At 45.7% G+C, this 20,768-nt stretch overlaps 24 non-coding genes across 24 annotated transcripts; 12 read left to right on the top strand and 12 right to left on the bottom strand.

The window, feature by feature from the left end:
- Positions 1 to 5,590: 5,590 nt before the first annotated feature.
- Positions 5,591 to 5,664, bottom strand: TRNAI-AAU. Its single transcript has one exon. It is a non-coding gene; the product is annotated as a tRNA-Ile (tRNA).
- Positions 5,665 to 5,843: 179 nt separating this feature from the next.
- TRNAN-GUU lies at positions 5,844 to 5,917 on the top strand. The gene has a single exon. It is a non-coding gene; the product is annotated as a tRNA-Asn (tRNA).
- A 967-nt stretch (positions 5,918 to 6,884) lies between these two features.
- TRNAI-AAU lies at positions 6,885 to 6,958 on the bottom strand. The gene has a single exon. It is a non-coding gene; the product is annotated as a tRNA-Ile (tRNA).
- Positions 6,959 to 7,127: 169 nt separating this feature from the next.
- TRNAN-GUU lies at positions 7,128 to 7,201 on the top strand. The gene has a single exon. It is a non-coding gene; the product is annotated as a tRNA-Asn (tRNA).
- A 967-nt stretch (positions 7,202 to 8,168) lies between these two features.
- On the bottom strand, positions 8,169 to 8,242 carry TRNAI-AAU. The gene has a single exon. It is a non-coding gene; the product is annotated as a tRNA-Ile (tRNA).
- Positions 8,243 to 8,411: 169 nt separating this feature from the next.
- On the top strand, positions 8,412 to 8,485 carry TRNAN-GUU. Its single transcript has one exon. It is a non-coding gene; the product is annotated as a tRNA-Asn (tRNA).
- A 968-nt stretch (positions 8,486 to 9,453) lies between these two features.
- TRNAI-AAU lies at positions 9,454 to 9,527 on the bottom strand. The gene has a single exon. It is a non-coding gene; the product is annotated as a tRNA-Ile (tRNA).
- A 169-nt stretch (positions 9,528 to 9,696) lies between these two features.
- On the top strand, positions 9,697 to 9,770 carry TRNAN-GUU. Its single transcript has one exon. It is a non-coding gene; the product is annotated as a tRNA-Asn (tRNA).
- Positions 9,771 to 10,738: 968 nt separating this feature from the next.
- TRNAI-AAU lies at positions 10,739 to 10,812 on the bottom strand. Its single transcript has one exon. It is a non-coding gene; the product is annotated as a tRNA-Ile (tRNA).
- A 169-nt stretch (positions 10,813 to 10,981) lies between these two features.
- TRNAN-GUU lies at positions 10,982 to 11,055 on the top strand. The gene has a single exon. It is a non-coding gene; the product is annotated as a tRNA-Asn (tRNA).
- Positions 11,056 to 12,023: 968 nt separating this feature from the next.
- TRNAI-AAU lies at positions 12,024 to 12,097 on the bottom strand. The gene has a single exon. It is a non-coding gene; the product is annotated as a tRNA-Ile (tRNA).
- A 169-nt stretch (positions 12,098 to 12,266) lies between these two features.
- Positions 12,267 to 12,340, top strand: TRNAN-GUU. Its single transcript has one exon. It is a non-coding gene; the product is annotated as a tRNA-Asn (tRNA).
- Positions 12,341 to 13,307: 967 nt separating this feature from the next.
- TRNAI-AAU lies at positions 13,308 to 13,381 on the bottom strand. The gene has a single exon. It is a non-coding gene; the product is annotated as a tRNA-Ile (tRNA).
- Positions 13,382 to 13,550: 169 nt separating this feature from the next.
- Positions 13,551 to 13,624, top strand: TRNAN-GUU. The gene has a single exon. It is a non-coding gene; the product is annotated as a tRNA-Asn (tRNA).
- A 968-nt stretch (positions 13,625 to 14,592) lies between these two features.
- TRNAI-AAU lies at positions 14,593 to 14,666 on the bottom strand. The gene has a single exon. It is a non-coding gene; the product is annotated as a tRNA-Ile (tRNA).
- Positions 14,667 to 14,835: 169 nt separating this feature from the next.
- On the top strand, positions 14,836 to 14,909 carry TRNAN-GUU. Its single transcript has one exon. It is a non-coding gene; the product is annotated as a tRNA-Asn (tRNA).
- Positions 14,910 to 15,877: 968 nt separating this feature from the next.
- TRNAI-AAU lies at positions 15,878 to 15,951 on the bottom strand. Its single transcript has one exon. It is a non-coding gene; the product is annotated as a tRNA-Ile (tRNA).
- A 169-nt stretch (positions 15,952 to 16,120) lies between these two features.
- On the top strand, positions 16,121 to 16,194 carry TRNAN-GUU. The gene has a single exon. It is a non-coding gene; the product is annotated as a tRNA-Asn (tRNA).
- Positions 16,195 to 17,162: 968 nt separating this feature from the next.
- On the bottom strand, positions 17,163 to 17,236 carry TRNAI-AAU. The gene has a single exon. It is a non-coding gene; the product is annotated as a tRNA-Ile (tRNA).
- A 169-nt stretch (positions 17,237 to 17,405) lies between these two features.
- Positions 17,406 to 17,479, top strand: TRNAN-GUU. The gene has a single exon. It is a non-coding gene; the product is annotated as a tRNA-Asn (tRNA).
- A 968-nt stretch (positions 17,480 to 18,447) lies between these two features.
- Positions 18,448 to 18,521, bottom strand: TRNAI-AAU. The gene has a single exon. It is a non-coding gene; the product is annotated as a tRNA-Ile (tRNA).
- A 169-nt stretch (positions 18,522 to 18,690) lies between these two features.
- TRNAN-GUU lies at positions 18,691 to 18,764 on the top strand. Its single transcript has one exon. It is a non-coding gene; the product is annotated as a tRNA-Asn (tRNA).
- Positions 18,765 to 19,731: 967 nt separating this feature from the next.
- TRNAI-AAU lies at positions 19,732 to 19,805 on the bottom strand. Its single transcript has one exon. It is a non-coding gene; the product is annotated as a tRNA-Ile (tRNA).
- A 169-nt stretch (positions 19,806 to 19,974) lies between these two features.
- TRNAN-GUU lies at positions 19,975 to 20,048 on the top strand. The gene has a single exon. It is a non-coding gene; the product is annotated as a tRNA-Asn (tRNA).
- Positions 20,049 to 20,768: the final 720 nt, after the last annotated feature.

Below are 20,768 nucleotides of genomic sequence, written 5' to 3'. Positions count from 1 at the left end.
ATCCATGTGCAGTTTTTCTCTTGTCCCTTTCCCTCATCTTGTCAGTATGCATCTCTTTCCTCTTTCCATCCACATCCAGGTTTTTCCTCTCCCCCTCCACCCATGTCCAGCATTTCTCTTCTCCTTCCCTCCATCCATGTTCATCTCACTTCCTCTCTCTTGCTTCCCCTCCATCCATGTCCAGCATTTGAACTCTCTCCCCTCCCCTCCATCCGTCCAAAATTTCTCCTCTCTCCCCTAAATCCATGTGTATCTCCTCCTCCTCTGTCTTCCCTCCCCTCCATCTATGTCCATCATTTCTCCTCTCCCCTTCACTCCATCCATGTGCATCTACTTCCTCTGTCTTCCCCCCCTCCATTCATGTCCAGTATTTCTCCTCTCTCCCTTCCCCTCCAACCGTGTGCATCTCCTTCCTCTGTCTTTCCTTCCCTCCAATATTTCTCCTCTCTTCCCTGCCCTCCTCTCCATCCATGTCCAGCATTTCTCCTCTCTCCCCTCCATCTATGTGCATCTCCTTCCTGTCTTCCTTCACCTCCATCCATGTCCAGCATTTCTCCTGCCCTTCCCTCCATCCATCCATGTCCAGCAACTCTGCTCTCTCCCCTGCCCTCCCTTCCCATCCATGTCCATATTATCCTCTGCCCTCCCCTCTGTATCCAGCGATTCTCCTTTGCCCCATCCTCCCCTCCCAACCATGTCCAGCGATTCTCCTTTTTCGCCTGCTCTCCATGTCCAGCAATTCTCCTCTGCCCTCCCCTCCCATCTATGTCCAGTGATTTCTCCTCTCTCCTCTGCCCTCCCCTCCATGTCCAGCGATTCTTCTTTGCCCCTATCCTCCCCTCCATGTCCAGTAACTCACCCCATCCTCCACCTGCCCCCTTTTAAGCCCCCATCGAGTTCCAGTACCCCAGCCCCACCTGCCCGCCCTTAGCTCCCTGACAGCCCTGCTGTCTGTCCCTGCCAACCACGACACGTTTAAATCTTTTAATTTTTTTTACCTGAAGTTGCAGCGCTGGCATTAGTGAAAGGACCAGGCTCGCCTTCTCTAGCCTTCCCTTCGTTCCCTCTCAGTGTCCCGCCCTCACAGAAACAGGAAACTACGTCAGAAGAAGGCGGGACACTGAGAGGGAATGAAGGGAAGGCTAGAGGAGGTGAGCCTGGTCCTTTCACTAACACTGGCACTGCGACTTCAGGTAAAAAAATAAAAGATTTAAACATGTCGCGAGCAGCAGGAACAGAAAGCAGGGCTGGTGAGCTAAGGCTGGCCAGGTGAGCTGGTCCTAGGGAAAAAAGGTGCTGGTACGCTGTACTGGCACGTACTGGCACAAAAAAAGCACTGCTTGTCACGGAGAAGGTTCGTTACCCTCAGTGTGCCTGATTGAGGTGAGAGCCTGCCACAAACTGAGCTTAAATAAAACTGATGTTCCTTGCTAGTCTGTCGTTTGAAAAAGTCCTAGTCTTAGTGGGTTTGTGGTGAATGCTTGTCTGCAAGCTACAATAAATTCTCAGAAGATAAGTGTTCCTTATTAGTTAGGGAAAAAATAATCAGACACGATTTTTCTGTAGGGAAATCAATTATTTATTAATTTTATTTAGTTACCTTGGCCATAGTATTAAAAAAATTAAAGTCTTCACTAGAAGCTTACATCTAATAAGGAGATAGGGTTTTTTTTTTCTTTAAGTTGGTTAAATAATAGGTTGCCAGAAATATCAAGCAGACAATGCTGGAGCAACAAGTGCACCACCTTACAAGAAAGACCAAAGGTTTTCCATTCAAGCAAGGTGTACATTCTCAGCTCTGTGTCTACACATCGCACTGCACAGTTTTAAAAGAGACTCTCTATATTTACATTCAGGGGGGTACTTACCTGAAATTCAGATTTCTAGGTTCATTCTTATTAGAAGAAAGGGAATTTGATTTTGTAAGACAAAATGTTAGCACAAAGGATGAATTCCTTGATTAAGCTTTCATGGTTAAAGCAAAGCTTGAAAAAAAAATACAGTTGAGAAGTTTAAATACTTTCTGATTATTTATGTTTGAAGTTGCCGAAGAGGTAAAACTTGTTTGTAGAAGAATATACAATATACAGCTTAAGAAAGCAGAGTTGTTAATTAAACATTCATATTAAAATACCCTTACAGTGCAATGTAAACACTTTCTGCACTTTATACTGTAGGTGCAATTTAACACCGGGGCATTTCAATTTTAATACGGCTGTTTGTTTAAAAAACGTGTCTTTTTTTCCTTATTTATATTTTTATTAAAATTACCTTTAACCAAAATGCCTCTATTTTCCCTTCCATAGTAACACATTCTATACTGTTTACCTAAAATGCACCATACAGAAATATATGTACTCAAGTCCCTTCTAAATACAGTCAGTTTTTCAAGACAAAAAACAAAACTTGCACTTAACATAGTATTGCCTAATCTGCTTCCTGGTATACATAAGGCTGTGCACAGTACAGAAAACTGCCTACCTTGATGAGTTTAGATTTTGAATATGTCAAAAAATATTGCAAGCACTTTTCCTTAAACAAAAATGTTAAAAATATGACCTATAATGTAGAACTTTCTGAAACTCTTTTGGGGCCTTTTACTAAGCCGCGCTACAGGCGCACTAGCGTTTTTAGTGCACACTAACACTAGAGACACCCATAGGAATAAAAATTGTTTTTAGTATATTTATTGATAAATATTTATTATTGGTTTTTAAACTATTTATTAACTAATTTTAAAACTTACAAAATTTTGTGCAATAAATTATTTTAATTAACAGTGCTAGTATGCAATATCTTCTTTACTCTTAAAACTTGAAAACATCTGAGGAAACTACTTAATCATCTTAAATTGCACATCATATAACATTTATAATCCATAATTTCCTCAATTTTTCCTGTAAATTTCCTAAGTGGTGAGAGTTTGGCATGGAAACCCATACACCGTGATTATACCATCTTACTACCCTTATAAAAACCTCACCTCCAGGGAATCTACATTATTATTTCAACATTTATTCCCCACATTTTCCAATAGTGACTTGGTTCAAAGTAGCTTACATTACAAGTTATCAGAGACATATTAATACAAGTTTACTTATATTTGCAGCATTTTGATAAGAGTGTGTGATTTGGATGTGGCTGGGAGCTACCTGACTTCCTTGAAGAAGAATTTTCTGAAGAAGAAAGCTTTAAGGTGTTTATGCTCCAGATCTTTCCCTCTCCCTTCCCTCAGCTCCCCCACCCCCAAGGTCCAACATCTCTCACTTTCTCTTCCCCTTCTTGTTTGCTCCATGTCTCTCTCTCTCTCTCTCTCTCTCTCTCTCTATTCCCTCTGCTCTCTCCCCACCACACCTGGGTCTATCGTCTCTCCACCCTCCCCTCCTGGCATTTGTCTATACATCCCCCCACCGGTTGTGTGAGAGGCAGAACTGAAAGCTGCTTTCTGTTCAGCAGGGCCTTCATCTGCTGCATACTGCCCACAGGAAGTTGCATCAGAGAGGTGAGATGTGAAGAGGAAAGGCCCTGCCAGACAGAAAACAGCTTTCAGTGCTGCGTCTGCTGCAACCCACTGCAGCGTTTGAAGGACCAGCGGAGGGGATGGGTAGACAGATGCTAGACTTGCAAAGGCACACGGGAGGTGAGGGAAGAGTGGAGATACAGTCAGACCCGGGGAGGGGGAAGGAGGAAGTGGAGTGGAGGGGGTGAAATATCAGGCATCTTCACCATTGGACAGCCCTGGGCATTTTGCCAAGACTTCATAGTGGCTACTTTTTTTTTCTAATGTTTCCCTGTATTATCAAACATCAAGGGAATAGTTACTCTTTGTATACCTGCTACATTTAGTATATTTCCTTAATGGTTCGTCTAATTGATTTCTTTATTATAAATGCTGAACTGGGTATAGAGATACTGTTAGAGTAACTATACTTTTCTTTTTAGCTGTTTCCTTTTCTTTCTTTAAGATTAGTCCCTTTCTAATGTGAACTATAGGTAGCCTTTGGACTTATATTTTTGTTTCTTTATGAATTGTTGTAAGATTGTATTCCTTTTTCATGATTTATTTAAATCTGTTTTTAAAAAAATTACAATTAAAAAAAGGCAACAAAGGAGGGAAAGGGGGGGGGTCAAGAAATCAGCAATAGGAAAAGGGAAAAATATAAAGTTAAAAACATATGATAGTAAAAATTATTAGTATTAGGTCTAGAAAGAAATATCAGGGAAAAAATAGATTGTTTCCAAGGACTTTAATAGCATCTTGAATCACATACCACCCCCATCACTTTAAGAGCAAAAGAAAAAGAGTCTTAAGACCAGTTGTACATTGATTCCATAGGTAGAATAGAAGGAAAGGAGTTCCAGAAAAGGGGAGAAACAGAAAAAGGTAGTATGTCATGTAGATTCAGTGTGTGGGCTACAGAGAGTTGCCATCAGAAATTGTGATTATCAATTTATAACAGTAGATGGCAGCATAACACAACACATTACATCCAGTGTATTTTTTAAAAATTATTATTATGAATTCAGAGTTAATATAAAAGTTCAACCATTAATTATGAGACATAGTGGTATGACATTACACTTGTCAGTAGCATTGGCTATAATGGGAAGATTAAAATTGGTAAGTGACTTCAGCAACTGGAATGGTTGATAATTCAAGCCAAACCAAGGGAGCATATGAGCAATTCTTTTCTGCTGTATGTCTCGTGGAGCTACACCACCACTTTCATACCACTAGTGAGGAGATGGGAAATTAATACTTCGGAAAGAGCGAGGGGTACCAACTGCTGAAGAAAACAAACACAAAACATTCCACAAGTTATCTAGATGGTGCAACCAGTTAGTGCATTCTGCTGTTAACTAAAAGGGTGGTGGTTCGATGCCAGAGACAACAAGGGCTCTATCTTCATTTCCAGAAAAAGGAAGGAAAACAGACTGTTCCTAAATGTGTAGTAGAAAAAAACAGGGCTTTTGGTGTCCAAGGCATACTGGAAGGCATGTGTGGTTTTTGTTACCCTTAGAAAATACAAAAATAGTTGACTATAGAAGAGAATAAAAAAAACTAAGCAGAAAACTAGTTCCACATTTTAATAAGAATGTTACAATCCATCTCATGAAAATGACTTAAGGGGAATTCTATTACTGGGCACCTCCGTTTATGTACCCCAATGCCACGGTGTTAAGAGCGTATTTTATAACTAGCATTCCGGCTTAAAATACTAGCATGGATGATGCTCCTTACATTTACACACCTGCAATTCCACCAGCCATAGAACTGGCATAACCTCAGTCCTGTAAATATGGCAGAGGCATGTGCAACTTCATTAATGTCTGAATTATGCATTTAAGTGGCAGCCCTGCCTATTGCGGGTCTGAGCTCTGCCCCTGTGTACGCCCCCCGCCTTGCATCTATGCACTATGAAACTTACATACCATTTACAGAACATGGCTTAGGTGCCCTGCTAGCAGTATCAAGGGTAAGTGTACACTTACGTCCATATGTGCTAGTATTCTGTAATACTGTGTAAGCAAAATGAATGTAAAGCAGGCAGTTGTCTCTTAGGCTAGGAGCTTCCAAGGAGAAGAAGGATAGCCAGTATGGGGACTGAACCCATGACCTTGGCATTATTAGCACCATGCTCTAACCAGCTGAGCTAACCGGCCAGTGGGTGGGGGGGGGGGGGGATCTCCTTGGAGCCATGACCTCAGTGTGAATTGAGTGGCTATATAGCGCTAAGTGACAGTTGTCATACCCATAGTGAGGGGACGGGGAATTGCCACCGTGGGACGAGCCAGGTATAGCAGCTGGCTGCAGAAAACAAGCACAGAGGTTTCCACCAGCTGTCTCTGTGGCGCAATCGGTTAGTGCGTTCGGCTGTTAACTGAAAGGTTGGTGGTTCAAGCCCACCCAGGGACGGTATGGTGGGGTCTCCTTTCCTTTTCCAGGAAACACCAGGGAAGTTATGTGCAGTTCAGGAATGAGCAGGAGGACCCTACCCTTAGAAAAGGCAAAAATGGTGGCTATAGAAGAAAATAAAAAGCTAGTTCTCCTTTTGATGAGAATATTATAATACATTGGTGATAATCAATTTGGTGGGCAGTTCTATTACTTGGCAATTCTATTACTGGGCACCTCCATTTATGGCGCTCCGATGCCATGGCGTTGAGAGCCTATTCTATAACGCTTTCCAGTTTGAAATACTGGGCAACCAGGTATCGACACATTTTACATTTACACACGCCTGCAGTTCCACCAGCCATAGAACTGGCGTAACCTCAGTCGTGTAAATGTGGCAGAGGCATGTGTAACTTCCATTATTCTCTAAATTATGCATGTAAGTGGCAGCCCTGCCTATTGCTGGTCTGAGCTCTGCCCCTGTGTACGCCCCCCCCCCCCCCGCCTTGCATTTATGCGCTATGAATCTTACACACCATTTACAGAACAGGCCTTAGGTGCCCTGCTAGCAGTTTCACGGGTAAGTGTACACTTACGTCCATATGTGCTACTATTCTGTAATTTTGTGTAAGTAAAAGGAATGTAAAGCGGGCACCCAGTTACAATTGCCCTTTGAACTCTGTAAGTCATATCAAGTGTCTAGTATTCTTGATACAAGGTTAGCCAAAATGTCTTGGATGGCCTACTGTTTCTGATGATGGTCACCTTAACATATGCTCACACTCATTAGGTATGCAAATGAAGGTATCCTATAAGGTGTAGGTCTGGTGGCACTATCAACATTGTTACAGTCAAAATCAGGAAGGAAGAGGTAACTCAACTTCTCTCAGCCAGCATGAGCCATGCCTGCAAGCTCTGCATTGTGGAGGGCAGTACGCATGCTTCCTAGCTTGTCTCTTAGGCTGGGAGCTTCCAAGGAGAAGAAGGATGGCCAGTATGGGGATTGAACCCATGACCTTGGCGTTATTAGCACCATGCTCTAACCAGCTGAGCTAACCGGCCAGTGAGTGGGTACCTCCTTGGAGCCATGACCTCAGTGTGAATTGAGTGGCTATATAGCGCTAAGTGACAGTTGTCATACCCATAGTGAGGGGACGGGGAATTGCCACCGTGGGACGAGCCAGGTATAGCAGCTGGCTGCAGAAAACAAGCACAGAGGTTTCCACCAGCTGTCTCTGTGGCGCAATCGGTTAGCGCGTTCGGCTGTTAACTGAAAGGTTGGTGGTTCAAGCCCACCCAGGGACGGTATGGTGGGGTCTCCTTTCCTTTTCCAGGAAACACCAGGGAAGTTATGTGCAGTTCAGGAATGAGCAGGAGGACCCTACCCTTAGAAAAGGCAAAAATGGTGGCTATAGAAGAAAATAAAAAGCTAGTTCTCCTTTTGATGAGAATATTATAATACATTGGTGATAATCAATTTGGTGGGCAGTTCTATTACTTGGCAATTCTATTACTGGGCACCTCCATTTATGGCGCTCCGATGCCATGGCGTTGAGAGCCTATTCTATAACGCTTTCCAGTTTGAAATACTGGGCAACCAGGTATCGACACATTTTACATTTACACACGCCTGCAGTTCCACCAGCCATAGAACTGGCGTAACCTCAGTCGTGTAAATGTGGCAGAGGCATGTGTAACTTCCATTATTCTCTAAATTATGCATGTAAGTGGCAGCCCTGCCTATTGCTGGTCTGAGCTCTGCCCCTGTGTACGCCCCCCCCCCCCCCGCCTTGCATTTATGCGCTATGAATCTTACACACCATTTACAGAACAGGCCTTAGGTGCCCTGCTAGCAGTTTCACGGGTAAGTGTACACTTACGTCCATATGTGCTACTATTCTGTAATTTTGTGTAAGTAAAAGGAATGTAAAGCGGGCACCCAGTTACAATTGCCCTTTGAACTCTGTAAGTCATATCAAGTGTCTAGTATTCTTGATACAAGGTTAGCCAAAATGTCTTGGATGGCCTACTGTTTCTGATGATGGTCACCTTAACATATGCTCACACTCATTAGGTATGCAAATGAAGGTATCCTATAAGGTGTAGGTCTGGTGGCACTATCAACATTGTTACAGTCAAAATCAGGAAGGAAGAGGTAACTCAACTTCTCTCAGCCAGCATGAGCCATGCCTGCAAGCTCTGCATTGTGGAGGGCAGTACGCATGCTTCCTAGCTTGTCTCTTAGGCTGGGAGCTTCCAAGGAGAAGAAGGATGGCCAGTATGGGGATTGAACCCATGACCTTGGCGTTATTAGCACCATGCTCTAACCAGCTGAGCTAACCGGCCAGTGAGTGGGTACCTCCTTGGAGCCATGACCTCAGTGTGAATTGAGTGGCTATATAGCGCTAAGTGACAGTTGTCATACCCATAGTGAGGGGACGGGGAATTGCCACCGTGGGACGAGCCAGGTATAGCAGCTGGCTGCAGAAAACAAGCACAGAGGTTTCCACCAGCTGTCTCTGTGGCGCAATCGGTTAGCGCGTTCGGCTGTTAACTGAAAGGTTGGTGGTTCAAGCCCACCCAGGGACGGTATGGTGGGGTCTCCTTTCCTTTTCCAGGAAACACCAGGGAAGTTATGTGCAGTTCAGGAATGAGCAGGAGGACCCTACCCTTAGAAAAGGCAAAAATGGTGGCTATAGAAGAAAATAAAAAGCTAGTTCTCCTTTTGATGAGAATATTATAATACATTGGTGATAATCAATTTGGTGGGCAGTTCTATTACTTGGCAATTCTATTACTGGGCACCTCCATTTATGGCGCTCCGATGCCATGGCGTTGAGAGCCTATTCTATAACGCTTTCCAGTTTGAAATACTGGGCAACCAGGTATCGACACATTTTACATTTACACACGCCTGCAGTTCCACCAGCCATAGAACTGGCGTAACCTCAGTCGTGTAAATGTGGCAGAGGCATGTGTAACTTCCATTATTCTCTAAATTATGCATGTAAGTGGCAGCCCTGCCTATTGCTGGTCTGAGCTCTGCCCCTGTGTACGCCCCCCCCCCCCCCCGCCTTGCATTTATGCGCTATGAATCTTACACACCATTTACAGAACAGGCCTTAGGTGCCCTGCTAGCAGTTTCACGGGTAAGTGTACACTTACGTCCATATGTGCTACTATTCTGTAATTTTGTGTAAGTAAAAGGAATGTAAAGCGGGCACCCAGTTACAATTGCCCTTTGAACTCTGTAAGTCATATCAAGTGTCTAGTATTCTTGATACAAGGTTAGCCAAAATGTCTTGGATGGCCTACTGTTTCTGATGATGGTCACCTTAACATATGCTCACACTCATTAGGTATGCAAATGAAGGTATCCTATAAGGTGTAGGTCTGGTGGCACTATCAACATTGTTACAGTCAAAATCAGGAAGGAAGAGGTAACTCAACTTCTCTCAGCCAGCATGAGCCATGCCTGCAAGCTCTGCATTGTGGAGGGCAGTACGCATGCTTCCTAGCTTGTCTCTTAGGCTGGGAGCTTCCAAGGAGAAGAAGGATGGCCAGTATGGGGATTGAACCCATGACCTTGGCGTTATTAGCACCATGCTCTAACCAGCTGAGCTAACCGGCCAGTGAGTGGGTACCTCCTTGGAGCCATGACCTCAGTGTGAATTGAGTGGCTATATAGCGCTAAGTGACAGTTGTCATACCCATAGTGAGGGGACGGGGAATTGCCACCGTGGGACGAGCCAGGTATAGCAGCTGGCTGCAGAAAACAAGCACAGAGGTTTCCACCAGCTGTCTCTGTGGCGCAATCGGTTAGCGCGTTCGGCTGTTAACTGAAAGGTTGGTGGTTCAAGCCCACCCAGGGACGGTATGGTGGGGTCTCCTTTCCTTTTCCAGGAAACACCAGGGAAGTTATGTGCAGTTCAGGAATGAGCAGGAGGACCCTACCCTTAGAAAAGGCAAAAATGGTGGCTATAGAAGAAAATAAAAAGCTAGTTCTCCTTTTGATGAGAATATTATAATACATTGGTGATAATCAATTTGGTGGGCAGTTCTATTACTTGGCAATTCTATTACTGGGCACCTCCATTTATGGCGCTCCGATGCCATGGCGTTGAGAGCCTATTCTATAACGCTTTCCAGTTTGAAATACTGGGCAACCAGGTATCGACACATTTTACATTTACACACGCCTGCAGTTCCACCAGCCATAGAACTGGCGTAACCTCAGTCGTGTAAATGTGGCAGAGGCATGTGTAACTTCCATTATTCTCTAAATTATGCATGTAAGTGGCAGCCCTGCCTATTGCTGGTCTGAGCTCTGCCCCTGTGTACGCCCCCCCCCCCCCCCGCCTTGCATTTATGCGCTATGAATCTTACACACCATTTACAGAACAGGCCTTAGGTGCCCTGCTAGCAGTTTCACGGGTAAGTGTACACTTACGTCCATATGTGCTACTATTCTGTAATTTTGTGTAAGTAAAAGGAATGTAAAGCGGGCACCCAGTTACAATTGCCCTTTGAACTCTGTAAGTCATATCAAGTGTCTAGTATTCTTGATACAAGGTTAGCCAAAATGTCTTGGATGGCCTACTGTTTCTGATGATGGTCACCTTAACATATGCTCACACTCATTAGGTATGCAAATGAAGGTATCCTATAAGGTGTAGGTCTGGTGGCACTATCAACATTGTTACAGTCAAAATCAGGAAGGAAGAGGTAACTCAACTTCTCTCAGCCAGCATGAGCCATGCCTGCAAGCTCTGCATTGTGGAGGGCAGTACGCATGCTTCCTAGCTTGTCTCTTAGGCTGGGAGCTTCCAAGGAGAAGAAGGATGGCCAGTATGGGGATTGAACCCATGACCTTGGCGTTATTAGCACCATGCTCTAACCAGCTGAGCTAACCGGCCAGTGAGTGGGTACCTCCTTGGAGCCATGACCTCAGTGTGAATTGAGTGGCTATATAGCGCTAAGTGACAGTTGTCATACCCATAGTGAGGGGACGGGGAATTGCCACCGTGGGACGAGCCAGGTATAGCAGCTGGCTGCAGAAAACAAGCACAGAGGTTTCCACCAGCTGTCTCTGTGGCGCAATCGGTTAGCGCGTTCGGCTGTTAACTGAAAGGTTGGTGGTTCAAGCCCACCCAGGGACGGTATGGTGGGGTCTCCTTTCCTTTTCCAGGAAACACCAGGGAAGTTATGTGCAGTTCAGGAATGAGCAGGAGGACCCTACCCTTAGAAAAGGCAAAAATGGTGGCTATAGAAGAAAATAAAAAGCTAGTTCTCCTTTTGATGAGAATATTATAATACATTGGTGATAATCAATTTGGTGGGCAGTTCTATTACTTGGCAATTCTATTACTGGGCACCTCCATTTATGGCGCTCCGATGCCATGGCGTTGAGAGCCTATTCTATAACGCTTTCCAGTTTGAAATACTGGGCAACCAGGTATCGACACATTTTACATTTACACACGCCTGCAGTTCCACCAGCCATAGAACTGGCGTAACCTCAGTCGTGTAAATGTGGCAGAGGCATGTGTAACTTCCATTATTCTCTAAATTATGCATGTAAGTGGCAGCCCTGCCTATTGCTGGTCTGAGCTCTGCCCCTGTGTACGCCCCCCCCCCCCCCCGCCTTGCATTTATGCGCTATGAATCTTACACACCATTTACAGAACAGGCCTTAGGTGCCCTGCTAGCAGTTTCACGGGTAAGTGTACACTTACGTCCATATGTGCTACTATTCTGTAATTTTGTGTAAGTAAAAGGAATGTAAAGCGGGCACCCAGTTACAATTGCCCTTTGAACTCTGTAAGTCATATCAAGTGTCTAGTATTCTTGATACAAGGTTAGCCAAAATGTCTTGGATGGCCTACTGTTTCTGATGATGGTCACCTTAACATATGCTCACACTCATTAGGTATGCAAATGAAGGTATCCTATAAGGTGTAGGTCTGGTGGCACTATCAACATTGTTACAGTCAAAATCAGGAAGGAAGAGGTAACTCAACTTCTCTCAGCCAGCATGAGCCATGCCTGCAAGCTCTGCATTGTGGAGGGCAGTACGCATGCTTCCTAGCTTGTCTCTTAGGCTGGGAGCTTCCAAGGAGAAGAAGGATGGCCAGTATGGGGATTGAACCCATGACCTTGGCGTTATTAGCACCATGCTCTAACCAGCTGAGCTAACCGGCCAGTGAGTGGGTACCTCCTTGGAGCCATGACCTCAGTGTGAATTGAGTGGCTATATAGCGCTAAGTGACAGTTGTCATACCCATAGTGAGGGGACGGGGAATTGCCACCGTGGGACGAGCCAGGTATAGCAGCTGGCTGCAGAAAACAAGCACAGAGGTTTCCACCAGCTGTCTCTGTGGCGCAATCGGTTAGCGCGTTCGGCTGTTAACTGAAAGGTTGGTGGTTCAAGCCCACCCAGGGACGGTATGGTGGGGTCTCCTTTCCTTTTCCAGGAAACACCAGGGAAGTTATGTGCAGTTCAGGAATGAGCAGGAGGACCCTACCCTTAGAAAAGGCAAAAATGGTGGCTATAGAAGAAAATAAAAAGCTAGTTCTCCTTTTGATGAGAATATTATAATACATTGGTGATAATCAATTTGGTGGGCAGTTCTATTACTTGGCAATTCTATTACTGGGCACCTCCATTTATGGCGCTCCGATGCCATGGCGTTGAGAGCCTATTCTATAACGCTTTCCAGTTTGAAATACTGGGCAACCAGGTATCGACACATTTTACATTTACACACGCCTGCAGTTCCACCAGCCATAGAACTGGCGTAACCTCAGTCGTGTAAATGTGGCAGAGGCATGTGTAACTTCCATTATTCTCTAAATTATGCATGTAAGTGGCAGCCCTGCCTATTGCTGGTCTGAGCTCTGCCCCTGTGTACGCCCCCCCCCCCCCCGCCTTGCATTTATGCGCTATGAATCTTACACACCATTTACAGAACAGGCCTTAGGTGCCCTGCTAGCAGTTTCACGGGTAAGTGTACACTTACGTCCATATGTGCTACTATTCTGTAATTTTGTGTAAGTAAAAGGAATGTAAAGCGGGCACCCAGTTACAATTGCCCTTTGAACTCTGTAAGTCATATCAAGTGTCTAGTATTCTTGATACAAGGTTAGCCAAAATGTCTTGGATGGCCTACTGTTTCTGATGATGGTCACCTTAACATATGCTCACACTCATTAGGTATGCAAATGAAGGTATCCTATAAGGTGTAGGTCTGGTGGCACTATCAACATTGTTACAGTCAAAATCAGGAAGGAAGAGGTAACTCAACTTCTCTCAGCCAGCATGAGCCATGCCTGCAAGCTCTGCATTGTGGAGGGCAGTACGCATGCTTCCTAGCTTGTCTCTTAGGCTGGGAGCTTCCAAGGAGAAGAAGGATGGCCAGTATGGGGATTGAACCCATGACCTTGGCGTTATTAGCACCATGCTCTAACCAGCTGAGCTAACCGGCCAGTGAGTGGGTACCTCCTTGGAGCCATGACCTCAGTGTGAATTGAGTGGCTATATAGCGCTAAGTGACAGTTGTCATACCCATAGTGAGGGGACGGGGAATTGCCACCGTGGGACGAGCCAGGTATAGCAGCTGGCTGCAGAAAACAAGCACAGAGGTTTCCACCAGCTGTCTCTGTGGCGCAATCGGTTAGCGCGTTCGGCTGTTAACTGAAAGGTTGGTGGTTCAAGCCCACCCAGGGACGGTATGGTGGGGTCTCCTTTCCTTTTCCAGGAAACACCAGGGAAGTTATGTGCAGTTCAGGAATGAGCAGGAGGACCCTACCCTTAGAAAAGGCAAAAATGGTGGCTATAGAAGAAAATAAAAAGCTAGTTCTCCTTTTGATGAGAATATTATAATACATTGGTGATAATCAATTTGGTGGGCAGTTCTATTACTTGGCAATTCTATTACTGGGCACCTCCATTTATGGCGCTCCGATGCCATGGCGTTGAGAGCCTATTCTATAACGCTTTCCAGTTTGAAATACTGGGCAACCAGGTATCGACACATTTTACATTTACACACGCCTGCAGTTCCACCAGCCATAGAACTGGCGTAACCTCAGTCGTGTAAATGTGGCAGAGGCATGTGTAACTTCCATTATTCTCTAAATTATGCATGTAAGTGGCAGCCCTGCCTATTGCTGGTCTGAGCTCTGCCCCTGTGTACGCCCCCCCCCCCCCCCGCCTTGCATTTATGCGCTATGAATCTTACACACCATTTACAGAACAGGCCTTAGGTGCCCTGCTAGCAGTTTCACGGGTAAGTGTACACTTACGTCCATATGTGCTACTATTCTGTAATTTTGTGTAAGTAAAAGGAATGTAAAGCGGGCACCCAGTTACAATTGCCCTTTGAACTCTGTAAGTCATATCAAGTGTCTAGTATTCTTGATACAAGGTTAGCCAAAATGTCTTGGATGGCCTACTGTTTCTGATGATGGTCACCTTAACATATGCTCACACTCATTAGGTATGCAAATGAAGGTATCCTATAAGGTGTAGGTCTGGTGGCACTATCAACATTGTTACAGTCAAAATCAGGAAGGAAGAGGTAACTCAACTTCTCTCAGCCAGCATGAGCCATGCCTGCAAGCTCTGCATTGTGGAGGGCAGTACGCATGCTTCCTAGCTTGTCTCTTAGGCTGGGAGCTTCCAAGGAGAAGAAGGATGGCCAGTATGGGGATTGAACCCATGACCTTGGCGTTATTAGCACCATGCTCTAACCAGCTGAGCTAACCGGCCAGTGAGTGGGTACCTCCTTGGAGCCATGACCTCAGTGTGAATTGAGTGGCTATATAGCGCTAAGTGACAGTTGTCATACCCATAGTGAGGGGACGGGGAATTGCCACCGTGGGACGAGCCAGGTATAGCAGCTGGCTGCAGAAAACAAGCACAGAGGTTTCCACCAGCTGTCTCTGTGGCGCAATCGGTTAGCGCGTTCGGCTGTTAACTGAAAGGTTGGTGGTTCAAGCCCACCCAGGGACGGTATGGTGGGGTCTCCTTTCCTTTTCCAGGAAACACCAGGGAAGTTATGTGCAGTTCAGGAATGAGCAGGAGGACCCTACCCTTAGAAAAGGCAAAAATGGTGGCTATAGAAGAAAATAAAAAGCTAGTTCTCCTTTTGATGAGAATATTATAATACATTGGTGATAATCAATTTGGTGGGCAGTTCTATTACTTGGCAATTCTATTACTGGGCACCTCCATTTATGGCGCTCCGATGCCATGGCGTTGAGAGCCTATTCTATAACGCTTTCCAGTTTGAAATACTGGGCAACCAGGTATCGACACATTTTACATTTACACACGCCTGCAGTTCCACCAGCCATAGAACTGGCGTAACCTCAGTCGTGTAAATGTGGCAGAGGCATGTGTAACTTCCATTATTCTCTAAATTATGCATGTAAGTGGCAGCCCTGCCTATTGCTGGTCTGAGCTCTGCCCCTGTGTACGCCCCCCCCCCCCCCCGCCTTGCATTTATGCGCTATGAATCTTACACACCATTTACAGAACAGGCCTTAGGTGCCCTGCTAGCAGTTTCACGGGTAAGTGTACACTTACGTCCATATGTGCTACTATTCTGTAATTTTGTGTAAGTAAAAGGAATGTAAAGCGGGCACCCAGTTACAATTGCCCTTTGAACTCTGTAAGTCATATCAAGTGTCTAGTATTCTTGATACAAGGTTAGCCAAAATGTCTTGGATGGCCTACTGTTTCTGATGATGGTCACCTTAACATATGCTCACACTCATTAGGTATGCAAATGAAGGTATCCTATAAGGTGTAGGTCTGGTGGCACTATCAACATTGTTACAGTCAAAATCAGGAAGGAAGAGGTAACTCAACTTCTCTCAGCCAGCATGAGCCATGCCTGCAAGCTCTGCATTGTGGAGGGCAGTACGCATGCTTCCTAGCTTGTCTCTTAGGCTGGGAGCTTCCAAGGAGAAGAAGGATGGCCAGTATGGGGATTGAACCCATGACCTTGGCGTTATTAGCACCATGCTCTAACCAGCTGAGCTAACCGGCCAGTGAGTGGGTACCTCCTTGGAGCCATGACCTCAGTGTGAATTGAGTGGCTATATAGCGCTAAGTGACAGTTGTCATACCCATAGTGAGGGGACGGGGAATTGCCACCGTGGGACGAGCCAGGTATAGCAGCTGGCTGCAGAAAACAAGCACAGAGGTTTCCACCAGCTGTCTCTGTGGCGCAATCGGTTAGCGCGTTCGGCTGTTAACTGAAAGGTTGGTGGTTCAAGCCCACCCAGGGACGGTATGGTGGGGTCTCCTTTCCTTTTCCAGGAAACACCAGGGAAGTTATGTGCAGTTCAGGAATGAGCAGGAGGACCCTACCCTTAGAAAAGGCAAAAATGGTGGCTATAGAAGAAAATAAAAAGCTAGTTCTCCTTTTGATGAGAATATTATAATACATTGGTGATAATCAATTTGGTGGGCAGTTCTATTACTTGGCAATTCTATTACTGGGCACCTCCATTTATGGCGCTCCGATGCCATGGCGTTGAGAGCCTATTCTATAACGCTTTCCAGTTTGAAATACTGGGCAACCAGGTATCGACACATTTTACATTTACACACGCCTGCAGTTCCACCAGCCATAGAACTGGCGTAACCTCAGTCGTGTAAATGTGGCAGAGGCATGTGTAACTTCCATTATTCTCTAAATTATGCATGTAAGTGGCAGCCCTGCCTATTGCTGGTCTGAGCTCTGCCCCTGTGTACGCCCCCCCCCCCCCCCGCCTTGCATTTATGCGCTATGAATCTTACACACCATTTACAGAACAGGCCTTAGGTGCCCTGCTAGCAGTTTCACGGGTAAGTGTACACTTACGTCCATATGTGCTACTATTCTGTAATTTTGTGTAAGTAAAAGGAATGTAAAGCGGGCACCCAGTTACAATTGCCCTTTGAACTCTGTAAGTCATATCAAGTGTCTAGTATTCTTGATACAAGGTTAGCCAAAATGTCTTGGATGGCCTACTGTTTCTGATGATGGTCACCTTAACATATGCTCACACTCATTAGGTATGCAAATGAAGGTATCCTATAAGGTGTAGGTCTGGTGGCACTATCAACATTGTTACAGTCAAAATCAGGAAGGAAGAGGTAACTCAACTTCTCTCAGCCAGCATGAGCCATGCCTGCAAGCTCTGCATTGTGGAGGGCAGTACGCATGCTTCCTAGCTTGTCTCTTAGGCTGGGAGCTTCCAAGGAGAAGAAGGATGGCCAGTATGGGGATTGAACCCATGACCTTGGCGTTATTAGCACCATGCTCTAACCAGCTGAGCTAACCGGCCAGTGAGTGGGTACCTCCTTGGAGCCATGACCTCAGTGTGAATTGAGTGGCTATATAGCGCTAAGTGACAGTTGTCATACCCATAGTGAGGGGACGGGGAATTGCCACCGTGGGACGAGCCAGGTATAGCAGCTGGCTGCAGAAAACAAGCACAGAGGTTTCCACCAGCTGTCTCTGTGGCGCAATCGGTTAGCGCGTTCGGCTGTTAACTGAAAGGTTGGTGGTTCAAGCCCACCCAGGGACGGTATGGTGGGGTCTCCTTTCCTTTTCCAGGAAACACCAGGGAAGTTATGTGCAGTTCAGGAATGAGCAGGAGGACCCTACCCTTAGAAAAGGCAAAAATGGTGGCTATAGAAGAAAATAAAAAGCTAGTTCTCCTTTTGATGAGAATATTATAATACATTGGTGATAATCAATTTGGTGGGCAGTTCTATTACTTGGCAATTCTATTACTGGGCACCTCCATTTATGGCGCTCCGATGCCATGGCGTTGAGAGCCTATTCTATAACGCTTTCCAGTTTGAAATACTGGGCAACCAGGTATCGACACATTTTACATTTACACACGCCTGCAGTTCCACCAGCCATAGAACTGGCGTAACCTCAGTCGTGTAAATGTGGCAGAGGCATGTGTAACTTCCATTATTCTCTAAATTATGCATGTAAGTGGCAGCCCTGCCTATTGCTGGTCTGAGCTCTGCCCCTGTGTACGCCCCCCCCCCCCCCCGCCTTGCATTTATGCGCTATGAATCTTACACACCATTTACAGAACAGGCCTTAGGTGCCCTGCTAGCAGTTTCACGGGTAAGTGTACACTTACGTCCATATGTGCTACTATTCTGTAATTTTGTGTAAGTAAAAGGAATGTAAAGCGGGCACCCAGTTACAATTGCCCTTTGAACTCTGTAAGTCATATCAAGTGTCTAGTATTCTTGATACAAGGTTAGCCAAAATGTCTTGGATGGCCTACTGTTTCTGATGATGGTCACCTTAACATATGCTCACACTCATTAGGTATGCAAATGAAGGTATCCTATAAGGTGTAGGTCTGGTGGCACTATCAACATTGTTACAGTCAAAATCAGGAAGGAAGAGGTAACTCAACTTCTCTCAGCCAGCATGAGCCATGCCTGCAAGCTCTGCATTGTGGAGGGCAGTACGCATGCTTCCTAGCTTGTCTCTTAGGCTGGGAGCTTCCAAGGAGAAGAAGGATGGCCAGTATGGGGATTGAGCCCATGACCTTGGCGTTATTAGCACCATGCTCTAACCAGCTGAGCTAACCGGCCAGTGAGTGGGTACCTCCTTGGAGCCATGACCTCAGTGTGAATTGAGTGGCTATATAGCGCTAAGTGACAGTTGTCATACCCATAGTGAGGGGACGGGGAATTGCCACCGTGGGACGAGCCAGGTATAGCAGCTGGCTGCAGAAAACAAGCACAGAAGTTTCCACCAGCTGTCTCTGTGGCGCAATCGGTTAGCGCGTTCGGCTGTTAACTGAAAGGTTGGTGGTTCAAGCCCACCCAGGGACGGTATGGTGGGGTCTCCTTTCCTTTTCCAGGAAACACCAGGGAAGTTATGTGCAGTTCAGGAATGAGCAGGAGGACCCTACCCTTAGAAAAGGCAAAAATGGTGGCTATAGAAGAAAATAAAAAGCTAGTTCTCCTTTTGATGAGAATATTATAATACATTGGTGATAATCAATTTGGTGGGCAGTTCTATTACTTGGCAATTCTATTACTGGGCACCTCCATTTATGGCGCTCCGATGCCATGGCGTTGAGAGCCTATTCTATAACGCTTTCCAGTTTGAAATACTGGGCAACCAGGTATCGACACATTTTACATTTACACACGCCTGCAGTTCCACCAGCCATAGAACTGGCGTAACCTCAGTCGTGTAAATGTGGCAGAGGCATGTGTAACTTCCATTATTCTCTAAATTATGCATGTAAGTGGCAGCCCTGCCTATTGCTGGTCTGAGCTCTGCCCCTGTGTACGCCCCCCCCCCCCCCGCCTTGCATTTATGCGCTATGAATCTTACACACCATTTACAGAACAGGCCTTAGGTGCCCTGCTAGCAGTTTCACGGGTAAGTGTACACTTACGTCCATATGTGCTACTATTCTGTAATTTTGTGTAAGTAAAAGGAATGTAAAGCGGGCACCCAGTTACAATTGCCCTTTGAACTCTGTAAGTCATATCAAGTGTCTAGTATTCTTGATACAAGGTTAGCCAAAATGTCTTGGATGGCCTCCTGTTTCTGATGATGGTCACCTTAACATATGCTCACACTCATTAGGTATGCAAATGAAGGTATCCTATAAGGTGTAGGTCTGGTGGCACTATCAACATTGTTACAGTCAAAATCAGGAAGGAAGAGGTAACTCAACTTCTCTCAGCCAGCATGAGCCATGCCTGCAAGCTCTGCATTGTGGAGGGCAGTACGCATGCTTCCTAGCTTGTCTCTTAGGCTGGGAGCTTCCAAGGAGAAGAAGGATGGCCAGTATGGGGATTGAACCCATGACCTTGGCGTTATTAGCACCATGCTCTAACCAGCTGAGCTAACCGGCCAGTGAGTGGGTACCTCCTTGGAGCCATGACCTCAGTGTGAATTGAGTGGCTATATAGCGCTAAGTGACAGTTGTCATACCCATAGTGAGGGGACGGGGAATTGCCACCGTGGGACGAGCCAGGTATAGCAGCTGGCTGCAGAAAACAAGCACAGAGGTTTCCACCAGCTGTCTCTGTGGCGCAATCAGTTAGCGCGTTCGGCTGTTAACTGAAAGGTTGGTGGTTCAAGCCCACCCAGGGACGGTATGGTGGGGTCTCCTTTCCTTTTCCAGGAAACACCAGGGAAGTTATGTGCAGTTCAGGAATGAGCAGGAGGACCCTACCCTTAGAAAAGGCAAAAATGGTGGCTATAGAAGAAAATAAAAAGCTAGTTCTCCTTTTGATGAGAATATTATAATACATTGGTGATAATCAATTTGGTGGGCAGTTCTATTACTTGGCAATTCTATTACTGGGCACCTCCATTTATGGCGCTCCGATGCCATGGCGTTGAGAGCCTATTCTATAACGCTTTCCAGTTTGAAATACTGGGCAACCAGGTATCGACACATTTTACATTTACACACGCCTGCAGTTCCACCAGCCATAGAACTGGCGTAACCTCAGTCGTGTAAATGTGGCAGAGGCATGTGTAACTTCCATTATTCTCTAAATTATGCATGTAAGTGGCAGCCCTGCCTATTGCTGGTCTGAGCTCTGCCCCTGTGTACGCCCCCCCCCCCCCCGCCTTGCATTTATGCGCTATGAATCTTACACACCATTTACAGAACAGGCCTTAGGTGCCCTGCTAGCAGTTTCACGGGTAAGTGTACACTTACGTCCATATGTGCTACTATTCTGTAATTTTGTGTAAGTAAAAGGAATGTAAAGCGGGCACCCAGTTACAATTGCCCTTTGAACTCTGTAAGTCATATCAAGTGTCTAGTATTCTTGATACAAGGTTAGCCAAAATGTCTTGGATGG

This window comes from Microcaecilia unicolor, chromosome 7 (assembly GCF_901765095.1).
Source record: "Microcaecilia unicolor chromosome 7, aMicUni1.1, whole genome shotgun sequence".
Lineage (NCBI taxonomy): Eukaryota > Metazoa > Chordata > Amphibia > Gymnophiona > Siphonopidae > Microcaecilia > Microcaecilia unicolor.
The sequence above is the reverse complement of the archived record's forward strand: the minus strand, read 5'-3'. Positions and strand labels throughout refer to the sequence as shown.